Here is a 6,000-nt window from a genome sequence, read left to right as displayed (position 1 = left end):
ACGCGTGCTCACAATACACTGTCCCTCAGAGAAGAAAGACACAAGACGTACTCATGAACCCCAGGAAGTCATCCTCATCATACTCCATCTCCTGTTGCTGAGCAGCAGCTTTGTCAGTGCTGGAGATGAAGGAACTGCCCAGGCTCCAGTGCTCAGCTGGGGCAGGCCAGGCCCCTTCAGGTGACACTGCTGCTGCAGCAGCTTCAATAGAAGAGCCTGTGGAGATCTGAGACAACAAAAGAGTTTGTGTCAGAAAAGTGGCTGGCAGAGATTAGCCCCAGATCCCATTTTAAATGCAAGCCCTTAGGAAGGTGCTGTCAGCCAGTGACTGGGAGCTGCTGTCAGGCTCAGCTTTTTCACCTTTCTGCCCACAATTCACATTAATTCAGCCATTTCTTTCTGCTTCCCTGCCCACCTCTGCTTCCATTTTACCAAAAGAACAACCTGGCAACCAAGGCACCAAAATCCCTGTCTTCAAACAGCAACTCCACGTCCCCAGTGTGTCTCTGAAATGCTCCCGGGTAAGCACAGCCAAGAAGCTCCCGGGGACAAACTGCCCCAAAGAGCTTGTGTTGTCACATCAAGACTTTTGGTGCCTGTGGGTACTTGGCACGTCTGTGGAGAGGGACAGGTGTCCCCAGACCACAGCGTCCCCTACGTATCCACCAAGGCTGAGCACAGTGCCTTTGGCATGCTCCCTCCTCTGCAGACAGGGAACCTTCCTGCTCCAGGCTGGCCCCTATCAGAATCCCAGCAAGCTGGGGCCTAAACACGGCAGCTCAAAGCCCATTTTCCAGCTGTCACTGGCTGAGGGGAATGGCTAGGTCTGGCAGGACTGCAGCACTCAGCATCCTCAGCCACCAACAGCAAGAGCTGGCTGCTCAGAAACTTGCAGCTCTGCCTCGCACTAAAGACAGCACCCTCCAGAAGAGGCACTTACTGGCTGGGAAAGTTCCGGCTGTGGTGTGACCACAGCTGGAGCCTTGTGGTCATTTGGCTCCTCTTCGGCTTCTTGTCCAGGAGCAGAGGAAACCGGAGGGGAGTCTGTTCTTCCTTCAGTGATCTGTGGACAGACAGGAGCGTGAGACACAGGCTCATTTAGAACCTTCTTTCTCTTCAGCTCTAGAACCAGCTCTACTAAGCACAAATCATCAACTTGGAGAGCAAGGGGATTCTAAGTCCCTCAGACTAAATTCTAATGGGTTGATTCAACTGGGCACTGCAAATTGCTCTGAATTAGACAATCCCCCCTGGCTACTATCAGGAAGCAACGTTCTCTCAGCAAAACTGGGCTTTTAGTTCTTTTAAAGCTCTGGAATGGAAAATTAGGAAATAGGCAGTGATGCCTTTGCTCTTGCTGCTGCAGACATGGAAATGGATTTTCTTGCAGCCTACTCAGCTGGCCCTCTACACTCTACTGCCACAGGCCAAGCTCACAGCTTGCTGCACAATTCTTAAACGCCAGGAACATCAAATGTGCCTTTCTTACTCACCTCAGGATCAGCACCTCTGAATACCCGGCTCAGGTGACCTGCAGTGGGCAAGGGAAAATGAAGCAGATGCTTTGAGAAAACTGGAGACAACCACAGCATTTTTAGAAGATTTTCCAAGAAGGCCTCCCAGTCTACATTTTCAAAGTTGTCCTGCTTGACCCAGCAAATAGAGGAAATGACAGACTCTGCTGACACAGACTCTCCCACGGAGGGGATGCAACCCCTGCAGGTTCCCTTGCAAATGCTGCCCGCACAGCCCTGGCTACACACACCCCCTTTTGAGCTGAACATGTTGACAGGAGCTTTACCCAAGCGGCATCCCAATGGCCTTTCTGTTTCCAAATCAATTCAGTCACTAAGAAAGAGCAGGAAGACCAAAAACCAGGTTAGGTGACACTCAGGGAAAACCTCTACTTACCTGCCAGGTGAGTCAGGAAATAGCAGGAATAAGTAACTCCATAAACAGTGAAAACTGCAGCGGCGAGTTGCCCAATCATTGTGGCAACTGCTGTGCAAGTTTGCAGAGTGCGCTCTAACGCTAGCTAAAAGGAGTCTCCTGTCAGTCAGCAGCTGCCCACTGACAAAAGCCTCAAGCACAGGACCAAGTTCCTGCACTGAGCAAGCCCAAGAGCTGCTCTGACACCCCTGAGGCCTTCCGTGCACCAAGGCAACCTTGCGATGTCACCATGACCACGTGGCAACCGTGCCCTGACATCACAAAGCAAACGCTCTGCCTTGATCTGGATGGATGGAGGAGGGCACGTGGACGCGACTACTGAGGACACATTGCAGACGCTAGAATTAAGGGCTGTCCTTTGGATCATTATGAATTGGCCTGGTCAGGGTGTAAATGTTGTCACAGACTCATTATACGTAGTAGGGGTAGTGCTGCGGATTGAGGATGCATTGATAAAGGATATAAAGAATGACAGGTTATGGGAACTTTTGAGACAGCTGAGGCAAGCTGTTCGGCTGCGCTCAGCTCCTTTTGCAATTTTGCATATTTGAAGCCACAAATGGTCAGAAGGTTTGGGTCAGGGTAATGCCATAACTGATCAGTTGGTTTCTGTTGCAGTACCACAAGACAGATTTCAGCAGGCACGTATTGCTCATGAGACTTTTCAGCAGAATGCGCGTGGCCTAAAGAAACAGTTTCGCATATCTCTGAATGATGCCCGTGGTATTGTCAGATCCTGTCCTCTCTGTAGTCAGCATGGGCCTGGACTAGGGATGGGAGTAAACCCACGGGGCCTTGGAGCCAATCAGATCTGGCAAATGGATGTAACTCACGTATCCTCCTTTGGTAGATTGAAATATGTGCATGTTACAATTGATCCTTTCAGTAAATTTATTTGGGCTTCAGCGCAGCCGGGAAAGAAAGCTCTCCACGTGGTACGACACCTAACTACTTGCTTTGCGGTGATGGGGGTGCCAGAACAGATTAAGACAGACAATGGCCCTGCATATGTGAGCAGCAGGATCCAAAGGTTCTTACAGAAGTGGGGTGTGACACACATCACAGGTATCCCACATTCACCAACAGGTCAGGCGATTGTGGAGCGAGCCCACCAAACACTCAAGGATTATCTGTTAAAATAGAAGGAGGAGGTGGATGTGCAGACCATGCTATCAAAAACACTATTTGTATTAAACTATCTGTGTGTAATGGGGGACCACTCGGAGCCCCCTGCGGTCATCCACTCAGGGGGAGTAAAGGAGGAAGCAACTAAGCCATTGTTTAAAGTCATGTACCGAGATCCCACAACTGGAGTATGGGAAGGTCCCGCAGAGGTTCAGTACATGGGTAGAGGTTATGTTTGTGTTCTTACCCCCACAGGGCCCCAATGGATACCTAGTAAATGGATCCGTCCTGCTAATGACCCTGCAAGAGTGACATCGATACTGGACAGCCAGGGTTAGAGGCGGTACACTTAATTGAAGACTTAAGGGCAAGAGAAAACCTACAACTGCTCTGGCAGTTTGACAAGGCAGTACAGAGATATCACTCCATGTCAATTCATACCCAAATAGCTAAGTTGCAAGAACTCACTAGTCATTTGCAGCAAGACACAGGCTTGGCTTTAACAGATTGGCTACGATCTTTCGGGCTAGGGCCTTGGATAACCTCCCTACTGCAACATGTAATCAATATTGTGATTGTTATTTTACTGCTTGTCCTTTTTGTACCTTGCTTTTTTCGCTGCTTGCAACAGATGATGTATCGCATAGCAGAAACAGTAACTACTCGACACACTGCGTTTGTTGCACAAAATAAAAAAGAGGGAATTGTTGAAGAATGGTTAGCAGTGCAAGGCCACGGATCATTAGAGGCCTTATGGCCCGATACCAAGTGCTAGCAGCCTACGTGCTGCTGAGACAAGCTGTCCTTGGGACAGCAGTAAGCACGGACACAGGCCAAAGATAAAAGAACTTGTGGTGAATAGAGCATAGCAGTAAGCACGTATACAAAGTTTTCAGCATGCCAAGAGGAGGAACCTTCTCACGCTTGATATAGCCAATCAAGTATAGATGAGTAGTGTATGCTAACCAACTATAATTTGACAAGTATGCTGAACGCTTCGGGCAAAAGTATAAGAACGGACAGTATGAGCAATAAAGTTGAACAATGCTTTACCAATCATATTGGTTGATTGCATTCTTCCCTCACCGAAATGCTCCGCAGTGCAGCACATCCTGCGTAGGAGATGGTCCTGGTGTTCCAGAGGGAATTGTGCGTGGCTTTGCGGACAGTGGTGCAGATGGAGCCCAGGTCGCTGAGGGCCAGGTTGAGCAGGAGGAAGAACATGGGGCTGTGCAGGTGGTGGCCGCAGGCTACGGCGCTGGTGACCAGGCCGTGGCCCAGGAGCGCAGCCAGGGAGATGCCCAGGAAGAGGCAGAAGTGCAGGAGCTGCAGCTGCCGCGTGTCTGCCAACGCCAGCGGGAGGAAGTGGCTGATGGAGCTGCTGTTGGACATTTGCTGTGGCTGCATATGGGGACGTGTTCATGGATAAAGGACAGTGACAAGTCAGGACTGGCTGCTTTGAGCCAAACCCGTGCCATTCCCTGTAGCCTGTCCTGCTGGTGTTGGTGTCTTTGGGGCGGACCCTGACTGCCGACACAACAGCAACACATTCGCTTAAGAGCTGGACTAGGTCAGTGCAAAAGATGGCGGCCAGGGCTGAGGGAGCCACACACAAGATGGCGGCCAGGGCTGGAGAGCCACACACAAGATGGCGGCTGGGGCCGGGCTGCCAGGGCGGCTGATCTCACTAGGAGGCGCAGCCTCAGCCCTCTGGCTGCCATCCTGCGTGGGGCAGGCTGAGCCCCCCTGCAGTGTCTGTTGGAATGGACATTAACGGACACCCGGGAAAAGGACACGGTCTGGCACCTTTGCTCTGTGCACACAAACACAGACCAGCCAGTTTGGAACGCCAACTGGCAGTACTTTGATGTCAAGGCAATTCAAATAGGGGAAAATAGAACGAAACTCCAGGCATTGAACATTTTAAAATAAAAACATTTTTTTTTTTTTTTTTTTTTTTTTTTTTGAAAGAGGGCTAAAAGCACTTCTTGTGCACATGGACGCCAGTTAGCATCAAGCAGCATCACAAGTGGTTTCGTCCAGGCAGGAGTCACAGTGAGTGTGAGGTGATGAAAACGGAGATGGGATCTGCTTGAGGCGGATGGTGCAGCGGCTGCTCACCTGCGACGTGTATCCCTCAGGGTACTCATTTCTTTAGAACACTATGAAGAATAGAGGGAATTGAAAGTCCACTGCAGTTTAGGTTGTTCTTCACGAGATTGTTCAAGTTGAGCACAGCCATTCTGTTCAGCAGACACACGGGCAGGGGCTTCTTGGAGCGCTGCTCTGGCACCCATTCTTTGGAGGAGGGGATTGCAGGAAAGAAGAAAAGAAGCTCATCAACTACTGAAGAGGAAGAGTCACTGACAGGAAGCAGTGGGTTAAGAAATGTGAGGGGAAAAAAGGCAGAAAACATGAGGTGACAAGTGTGAGAAATGGGAGTGGAAAAAGGAGGGAAGTGTGAGGGAGGAAAAGGGAAGGAAACCTGAGTGGGAAAGGCTGAGAAAACTGAGGGGAAAATGGTGAAGACGTGAGTGAAAATAGGAGAGGAAGGTGAGAGGAGGAAAAGGCAGGACATATGACGGGAAAATTCTAAGAAACATAATCAGGGAAGGCTGAAAAACATAGAGGAAAAAATGGAGGGAAATGTGAGGGGAAGAGAGCGAGAAAATTACTGGCAGAGAAAGAGAAACAGGCAGCAAATGTGAGGGGAACATTGTGAGAATCCTGAGGGGAAAAGAGGGAGAAACCAGAGGGCAGAAAAAGGCAGAAAACATTAGGGGGGAAAAAAGGGTGGGAAGTTGGATGGGAAAAGTGACAGAAAACAGGAGTGAAAAAAGAGCACAAAATGCTAGAGGAAAAGTATAAGCAACATGAGGGGGAAAGAATGATGAACGTGAGGGGAAAAGTGGGAGAAATGGGAGA

This window comes from Chamaea fasciata, unplaced genomic scaffold (assembly GCF_029207755.1).
Source record: "Chamaea fasciata isolate MVZ Bird 193981 ecotype frontalis unplaced genomic scaffold, bChaFas1.0.hap1 SCAF_48, whole genome shotgun sequence".
NCBI classification, from domain to species: domain Eukaryota; kingdom Metazoa; phylum Chordata; class Aves; order Passeriformes; family Sylviidae; genus Chamaea; species Chamaea fasciata.
The sequence above is the reverse complement of the archived record's forward strand: the minus strand, read 5'-3'. Positions refer to the sequence as shown.